The sequence below is a fragment of the Belonocnema kinseyi genome, chromosome 10 (assembly GCF_010883055.1).
Source record: "Belonocnema kinseyi isolate 2016_QV_RU_SX_M_011 chromosome 10, B_treatae_v1, whole genome shotgun sequence".
In the NCBI taxonomy this organism is placed as follows: Eukaryota; Metazoa; Arthropoda; class Insecta; order Hymenoptera; family Cynipidae; genus Belonocnema; species Belonocnema kinseyi.
In genome coordinates, this window is record NC_046666.1 from 62,950,020 (window position 1) to 62,960,268 (window position 10,249).

A 10,249-nucleotide genomic window follows, 5' to 3' on the forward strand; every position below is an offset into this window, starting at 1 on the left:
ACACGTAAAAAAACAATAATTTTCTTGAAAAAATATCGAGAAATTGCGTAGATGGTTCCTTTTATCATATCAATAATTTGAGTGAATGGAAAATTGAATTAGAAAATATTCAGAGGTCGCACAATGACCTTTCAGAAATAATTGTAGAAAATAAAATTAAAATTAAATTAAAATAAATTAATAATAAATAAATAAATATAATAAATAATAATAAATAAAAATAATTAAATTAAAATTTAAAAAATAAATTAATAAGGTCTACCTTGTTTCTTTTACACTTGAATATAGGGTACGATTTATTGTATATTTGTATCAGCGCACCTTGCTTTTTCCTAAAATGATGAGAAAATTGAATCATTTTATTGATTTAATTGTCCTTCTGTGTAATGATGGCAATTATGGCATTTTGATAAATAAACAGTTAATCAATGAAAATAACTGCTATCGATTGAAATAATTACGAAAAAATATAAGTTTCTATTTTTTTAAATCGGATTGTGCGATCTCTAAATAATAATCAACTTTAATTGTTCTTATTAAAAATATTTTTTTTTGGTCAAAAAAGGAACATTAAATAAAAAAATAATGTTTTCAACCACCCTAGTAAACACATTATTAATTGCATATTGTATAAATTAAGCGGACTTCAACAGTGGCTCCTTGCCAAGTTAATTTCAGAGAAATGCTGTAGCGACAATTGCTTGGATACATTTATAATTAATTAACAATTTAATTACCAACACAAGTTGTGTCTATGTTCCAATACATTAGTATCATTAGAGAAATTAAATAAAAAGTATTTTGATAAAGGTCTTGGTGATTTATCGATGGTTGGCAGAACCCTTATCAAATGCTTTATTACTCTAAGCGTGACTAATATGTGACTTTAATGGAATATGAATCAGTTTCTAATTAAGAAATCTGTGATATATAGTTAAAATGTAAAAAAACTTTAATCAGATATATTGAGAAAATGTACAGTACAAGCGATTTATTTTGAAATGAGAGAAGTTTTTAAATTAAGTAGTTTAAAAAACTCACATAATCGAATTTTAATAATTATTAAGTGGTAAACTCCATGTCGTATTCAAAAAAGACCAGCACTCATCTCACCGATCTTTTTTACATAACTTGTTACATCAGAACAAAAGATTTCGCAGCATATTACAGTAAAAATATAGAATTGTCTTATTTTCCTTACTCTTTCATTGTTAATTATGTTCTAAATTTTGAAAAATGTTCATTCAGCACCTCGGATTCAGGATATTACCATTTGTGCTATTGGATGTGCTATTGGAATATCTGAAATATTTATTATAATGTCAGAATACGTATCTTTTCATAAATCTGTCACTTGTCAACAAATTTAATAAGTTATATTTAGACTGCAAATAAATTTTCTAATTTTTAATATTTCTCAATAAATATTTTGAAGTTAAACAATTTAATTTTGAAAGGGTTCAAATTTGATCGATTTCGTATTATAATAGTTTAAAAATAAGTAATTTGTAAAAGCGGTATTTCAAGCTATTAAAAAAATTCATCTTTAGAAAATATGGAAATGTTTTTCTACCACTAAAACGCACTTAAATTTGTAGTTTACAATTCTATAGGAAACAAATCCTTTTCCAATATGTAAAAGGCCGTCTTAATCGACGAAAAAAATTACCGGTCATTTCCCGGTTCGCAAACATTTTTTACGGCCTTTTAAATAAAAAATTGAAACTCTTAATGCTATAAATTTATTCATTAGTAGTAATCGGAACTGAACTGCAATTTAAATCAAAGTGAAACTCTCTCGAATTTTAAACTCTTAACATTAAAGCATAATAAAGTTTTAATTCAAGCCTTCAATAATTTACATGTATAAAATGAAAGCTTTTAACACTTTTTAATTGAACAATTCTAAAATAAATGTTGTTTAAATGCAAAATTAGGATCTATACGCTATATCATTTTCAATGCTCTGAATTAAAAAATGAATCAAAAAATATTTTTTCAATTGTTTTTTATAAATTAAAATTTAATACTTTTACTCACAAATTGAAATTTCTTTAAATACAACAATTAACATTGTAACATTCAAAGATTTAATTTAGTGCTCTGAAATTTCAACGATTCATTTTTTGATTTGATTTATAATTGCCAAGTCTTACTAGATATTAAAAAATTTTGTTTCAATATTAAAATTTCAAACTGAATGGGTTGAAAATGAAATATTTTAGACAGAAGCAATATTTGAGTAGGATTTGAAATTAAATAAAAGTATTTAATTATGAGGATATAATAATTTAGCCGAACAACCATACTCCTTAATGTTGAAAAATATTGAAAATATAATTATCGGATTAAGAAATGTTCAAGAAATGAAAATGTTTGAAGTTTTAAATGATTGTATAAATAAAACTATTGAAAAAGTTTATTAACGAAATTGAAATCTTTCGAGAATGACAGTTAACGCTACCAAAAAACTTTAGAAATTAAAAATGACCGAATTTAAAAAATTAAATAAATATTTAAAAATACGAAATTTGAAATTCCAGAAAATTTCGTAAACTGTTTTTAATTTCAAATTGCACGTAGAATCGCATATAAAATATTTATTATTCTGACAGATATCAAATATTAAACATTATTTTGTTCAAAAATTAACTATTATCGGGAAGTTAAAATTTCGGAATTTTGAACTGCATTTTAAAATTCTTTAAATTGTATTGTATGTATTTATGTTATCGGGGCGTCGGAGTCGTGTGGGCTGGGTAGGCCCATCAAATCACTAAATCTAATCATAAAATAAACCTAATATTTATCTTAAATCTATATTTTTGAGCATATTTTTAGTGAGCCCACCCATGAAAAAATTGTTCCGACGCCCCTGTATGTTATATAAAATTAATGATATTTTAAATAGTAAACAAAATGCAGATTTTTTTAAGTTTTAAAAGAAAAATGTAAAGCTTTTAAGGTGTTTGAAGGTTTTAAGAAAATTAATTTTTCTTCTTAACACTCCAAGGAAATACAAACGATTTTTTGCGCAGAAAAATTAATATGTTACTTTCTCCATTGGTCTGAACACGGAGAATGATACTTCGGCAGACCCCCACCCTCCCCGAAACGTATCACATATTTTTTAAATGACCCCTTTAATGATGTCCGAAAATTGTAGAAAAGAATGTGAAAGATTTCAAATTTGCAAGATTCCACAATTTTAGAAAAAATCGAAATTTGAAATAATACAAAAATAATTTTATTTCAAATAAAATATGGATTTTTTAGGATTTCCAGAAAAAACATTAGAAGCTTTTTAGGAATTTAAAAAGGTTTCAAGAGAATATAACTTTTTAAAAAGATTTACCGGAAATTTTTTAATGATTTTTTATTTTACAACATTCATCTTAGCAGAATATTTAATAATATTGCAAAATATTTAAAAAGTTTTTCATCCAAAGATTTAAAAAATTGTCAAAACTAAATCCAGAAGATTTTAAAACAGTATTACGCATAATTCGTGTAAGTTTAAAAAATATATAGAAATTTTTTGAATTTTGAAAAGATTACAAATATTTTAGAACATTGAAGTATTTTTGAACATTCAGAAAATATTCTTGAATTTTTCCGAAGCGTCAAAAAGTCTCAAATGTATTTTAAACTACTGAAATCATAATAATAATAATAACAAAATTCCTACATTTTGACATATCTCTGAAGTCTTCAAAAATCTTTTCGAAATTTCTCGAGAAACCTAGGAAAATTATATTCATATAACCTAAAGGCAAATTAACAAAGAAAATTAACAAATAAATAGTCATTGGAAAATTTCATTTACTATTAAAAATTTTTTTTCATTCAAATTTTAATTTGCCTATTTTTTTTTTTATTTTGGACAGTAAATTTTTTCTAGTTAAAAATTCAACAATTTTCTTGAAAATGCGCCTTTTTGATTTAAAAATGTATTTTTTGGTAGAAATTACATCTTTTCTTTCTTTTACTGATTGTGAGTATTCAACTATTTTGTTGAAAATTCGTCTTTTCCAGTTTTTTTTCGTCTTTTTCAGTTCAAACTTCATCTTCTTGAGTAAAAAGGTAACCATTTTATTGAAACATTGTCTTTTTCAGCTGGAAATTAATAGTCTTGGTTGAAAATTCACTTTTGTCATTGAGGATTCAACTCTTTCATTTTTGTTAACGAATTAATCTGTTTTTTATTGAAATATCAACCAGCACATTTTTCGTCGAGAATAACTTTTTCATTAGAAATACAACTACTTAGATAAAGGTAGAACTACTTTGTTAAAAAGTAAGTTTTTAGTTGGTAGCTATTACACTTTCCGTTGAGAATTTATTGGTCTTGTTTGAAAATTCACCTATTTGTTTGAAGATTAACTTTGCTGTTAGAATTTTTACTTCACATATCTGAAATCTTCAAAAATCTTTTGAAATTATTTTTATATAAGCATAAAAAAAATTAACCAATAAATCTAAAAAATAAAAAGTTATTCGAAATTTATGTTTTGTATTCAAAATTATTTTGCCCCTCAAATTGAGAAAGTGCACGCGCGCCTAGCACGTGATTGCTGATGCTACTAATCTTAAATTTAAGCAAGGGAAATCATGAAACATTGGAAATTATAACAATTGATATTTTATTAAGTGGATTTCATTTTCACACATGTATTTCTCATTGAAAAGTTAAAAATTGCAAATCCAATTCAGAATATTACAATTCATGTGAAGATCCGAGCTCCGAACATGGTCCTAGGTGTATTACGTTGTGAACTGAAAGAGTGATTAATATTTACAATATTGTTAATAATACTTTTTTCACAAATCTGTTACTTCTAAATAAATTATGTGTAGAATTTGTCAAAGCATTATTATAATTTGAAGTTGTTTGAAAAATTAATATTAAGAAAATATACGTAACGGTTCAAGCAAGCCGTCAGGCACGAAACTGTGCGAAATTCAGAAGTGCACACATGTGTAGGCGATCCAGGGGGCTAAAATAATATTTTTATTTTTTAGTTCACAATTTTTGGAAAAACCAATTGTTTTCTGATATGAAAAAGATATTCAAAATATTGTTTACTTACTTCGCAACGCTCTTTCATACATTTAAGCTTCCATATTGTATACTATAAGAAACATTATTTTAATTAATAGGAGAGTAGGATTATAATAAAGTAGTCTTTTATTGTTATAAATAATATAATTATCATAAACTATATTTTTTATTATGTATAAGAGTAGTATTTTCAGTAAGTTATTATAATTTTATTGTTAGGAACATACATATTTATCTTGTACTAATTATATTGTTACCAGTTAAAACAAATCATTAATATTCTAAATATATAGTTTAGGAATGTGAAATAACTCTTCTCAGTAAAACTCACCTCAGTTGCACTAATTTGCAAGGTTGCCAAGATTAATGTTGCAATGGCTTTGAAAATACAAAATAAAAAATTAGTTACTAATTTATTCCTCATTTCATTTCACATGTACTAGTGGTTGAAAATATGAGAATAATTGGATAAGGACCAAAAAATAAAATATTACAGGCTGAATAAAAAAAAAAATTTCTGCGATTTTTTCTCAAATATAAAATGTTGAGAAAATTATAGAGGGATTATTAAAAATGTGAAGACATTAAGAAAAAATTTAGTTTATTTGGAAAATAAGATTATTTCTACACTACTTGATGAAAAATGTACTCAAAATTATGGGAGTATGTGGCCATTATTTGCTATGATTCAGAGTAACTACAAATGTAGTTCTTATCAGGTTGTTCTTTTCATAATTTTATAATTAATTTTTTCGACAGAAAGGAGAAAGAATTTTGACATATTCCTAATGGGTATCGATAAATATGGTTCTAAATTACTCGAAGTCGTTCAAAACAGAATTACGAAAAATTGGTCTCATTCTTATATCTTCAACTTTTCCGATTGGTCGAATAATCGCCATGTTATAAGATCCTATTTGCTCTAAAATGTTAGAAAAATCATGAAATAAGATTTTAATCATTAAAATTAATGCAAAACGTGTGGTTTATTGAATTTATTTGGTTACAATAGTTTTTCAATAACTATTTAATTTTCAGCATATGTTGTAAAAATTGCTATTCAATTATATTTTTGAACTTGTTCCGTCGTACTATATAATTGCAGAGAGATACTAAAAAAAAAATTTTAATGGAATGAACCATATGGATTGGTCGGATATAATCGCCACGTCCGAAGATACAATTTGCTCTTAAATGTGAGAAAAATCATAAAAAAGAATAAAGTGTGGCTTATTAAACTGGTTTATTTTTGATGTTTAATGGTTGCTCTAAAATGTGAGAAAAATCATGAAATAAGATTTTAATCGTTAAAAGTAATACGTAACGTGTATTTTATTAAATTGATTGAATTTCGATAGTTTCTCATTAATTATTTAAATTTCAGCATATGCTGTTTAGTATTGCTCTGTAAGCATATTTTCCCTTATGGATAATTACTTACATAGTAAGAAAAGAACTGCCTTTATTGATGACATCTTGAAATATGAGTAAGTTTCAAGACAGAATTTGTTCAATCAAGATTTTTTGCTGAAAAATAACGAGTGAGATTTATGATGTTTGACGTATAAGTGATGTAATTCTAATATAATTTAAAGTTTAAGTACGGAAGATAATGAAATATTTGGAATAATTTCAGTTAATTGTATATTACGCGGATTATATTTTTACATACAGGGTCATCAAAAAGTATCGACCCCCCCCCCGCTCTATTAGCGAAAATATGCGTTTTCGAGAGAAATGTTTCTAACAAAAGTTTGAGGGTTTTCGACAAGGGTCTGAATGATGACCTTGGAGCTGACCTTGGCGTTGACCTTCAAGGTTATTTAAAGGTTATTTTTTACTTTACAAATGGAAACCCCTATTTTTGACACCGCCAATCGAAATAACGCAAAATTTTGCCTTCAGATATGCATCAAGTTCATGTGACCCGATGACCCTCGAGGCCATTCCAGGGTCGTGTAAACTCAAACAAGGTCTAGACGGCTGACCAGCGAAAATATGCGTGTTCGCGAGAAATTTTTTGAGACAAAAGTTTCAGGGTTTTGGACGAGGATCCGAATGGTAACCTTGAAGCTGAACTTGGCGTTGACTTCAAGGTTATTTTAAGGTCAAATTTTATTTTTTAAATGGAAATCCCTATTTTTCACTCCGCTAATCGTAAGAACGATGATCCGATGACCTTCAGGGACATTCCAGGTGATCATTCAGATACTCGTCCAAAACCCTGAAACTTTTATCTGAAACATTTCTCTCGAAAACGCATATTTTCGCTGATCACCCGTCTAGATCTTATTTGAGTTTATTAGACTAAATGACCTTAAAGGTCATAGGGTCACATGACCTTGAAGCATATCTAAACGTAAAATTTTGCGTTCTTTCGATTGGCGGTGTCAAAAATAGGGGTTTCCATTTGAAAAATTAACGTTGACCTTGAAATAACCTTGAAGGCCAACATCAAGGTCACCGAAAGGTCGTCACTTCAAGGTCGTCGAAAGCCCTGAAACTTTTGTCTGGTACATTTCTCTCGAAAACGCATATTTTTTCTAATAGGGGGAGGGGGCTTTTTGATGACCCTGTATATGGCTTCCTTGTTGAAAAGCGGCGATCCATAATATCTTTCAAAATTCATTAAAAAAGGACTAAATCTTTGAAACCCCCTGAAATCCCATAAAATCAACCAAAAAAATCAGGTAAAACCCTTCAAGATTCCGCATTTCTTTGATATTTTTTTAAATTCCTTACAATCCTTTAAAGTAAATTAAAGGTTTGAAAATCCCTTGAAATTCTTGATATCCGTCAAAATTCAATGAAATTGATTAAAAACCTTTATAATGATTGAAATCCTCTGAAATCTATGGAAAACTCTTCAATTTTTTCAAATGTTTTAAAATTTGGAAAAATGTCGTGCGATTTTCTAGAATCTTTTAATTTCTTTTGAAATCTCTTGAATTTTTCTATTAACACGAAAGTTGTTTTAGTCGAGAAAAAAATTCTTGATCATTTTTCTGTTAGTTCAAATTTTCCACGTTAATTAAAACTTAGAAGAAAATTAATTTAAATTAATCAAAATTACACTGCTAATTAAGGCAATGAAGTTGAACTTTTTTAGTTTTCAATTTTAGAATTTGAAGTTTAAAATATTTTTAATTTATACATTTTCCATTTAAACTGATTAAATGAAAGGTATAAACAGTTCTTAATTGAACAAATTGAAATTCAATGCCCTGCAACGGTAAACTTTTAAAATCAAAAAATTGAATACTTCAAAGATTTCTGACTACAAAAATATAAATCCACGCTGTCATTTTCGATGCTCTAAATTTTGACGTCCAAGGGACCCTTCAATCGAGATCGTGATACAAAATATGATAAATAGTAAATAGTAAGGATAAGATAATATAAAGTTTGCAGATGGTCATATCTGAAATGAAGGTCATGTAAACCCTTATGCGATTTATTATGAATAAAGATATCTGACTTTGGAAGCAACCCTAGTTCAAACTATAAGCTTTAAAAATTAAACCATTCGCGACAAATTTCATTAACTATTAAAAATGATATTTTTCTTCAAATTATGATTTTCCTAAATATTATTATTTAGGACTGAAAAATCTTTGATGGTTGCATATTCAACAATTTTGTTGCAAATTCGTATTTTAATATAAAAATGCATCTTCTTTGGTACAAATTTCATCTCTTTTTAAGTTGAAATTGCAAATGTTTCGTTCAAATTGAAAATCTTTTTTGTTTGAGGATTGAACTATTTTGTTGGAAGTTTGTCTTTTCGAATGATTTCAAATCTTCTTCTTCAAAAATAAAAATACATTTTAAGTGCTAATATCAAAAATTACATTTTTTATTTAATTTAATTTAAATAATTTTTTAAGGAATTCATCTGTTTTCGATCAAAATATCAACTGTTACATTTTTTGCAGGGAACCACTTTTTTGTTTTAAAATGCAACTACTTAGATAAAGGTAGAACTACTTTCTGAAAAAGTCATTTTTTGGACGAAGATTTATAATTTTAGTCGAACATTGGTCTTTTGAATGTTTCTTTTTTGTTTTTGTTTACAGATACAACTGATTGAAAATTAATCTTTTTGTGATTGAGGATTGAACTATTTTGTTGAAAATTGATCTTTTTATAATTAAAAAAAAAATCTTTTAAAATTTTTTCAGGATTCTTAGAAAAATTATATTTATGTCGCCTTAAAAATAAATTAACAAATAACCCTCAAAAATAAAAAATTATTCGAAACTTATATTTTGTATTGAAAATTATTTTGCCCCTCAAATCGAGAAACTACACGCTCTCCAAGTGCGCGATTGATGATGCTACTAATCTAAAATGTAAGCAAGGAAAATGAGTAAACAGTTGAAATTATAGCACTTGATGGTTTTATTACTTGAATTTTATTTCACAATGTATTTTCCATTGGAAAGTTGAATTCAAAACATTAAAATTCATGTGAAGAGTCCGAACATGGTCCCAGGTGCCATACGTTGTAAACTGAAAGAGTTATTAATATTTATAATAATGTAAAAAATATATATTTTAAATATGTTACTTCTAAGCAAAGTATGTACACAATTTTTAGAAGCTCTATTTTAATTTAAAGTTATTTGGAAAATTAATATTAAAAAAATATGATAATACGCAACCGTTCATGCAAGCCGCTCGGCACGATACTGTACGACCTTCAAAAGTGCACACATGTGTAGGGGCTCCAGGGTACTAAAATAATTCATTTTTTAGTTTGTAGTTCACAATTTTTGGAAACACTAATTGTTTTCTAATATGAAAGAGATGTTTAAAATGTTGTTTACTTACATCACAATGCTCTATTATACATCTGGATTTCCATTGTCTAAGCTATAAGAAACATTTTTTTAATAATAAGAGAGTAGAATTATAAATTAGTAGTATTTTATTATTATCATGAAAAATATTTTTTATCATAAAAGAGCAGTGTTTTTAGTGAGCTAGTGATTTCATTCTCAGGAACGTACATTTATGTAATTGTCTTCTTACCAGTTTAAAACAAATTAATATTCTAAATATCTATTGTAGGAATCTGAAATAACTGTTCTACAGTCTGTCAAGTTAAAGCGTGGGTGGCTTTACTCGCAGTCGGTAAGGTGTATCGACATGATTTTGGTGTCAAAATATTAAGAAGAGCTCCCT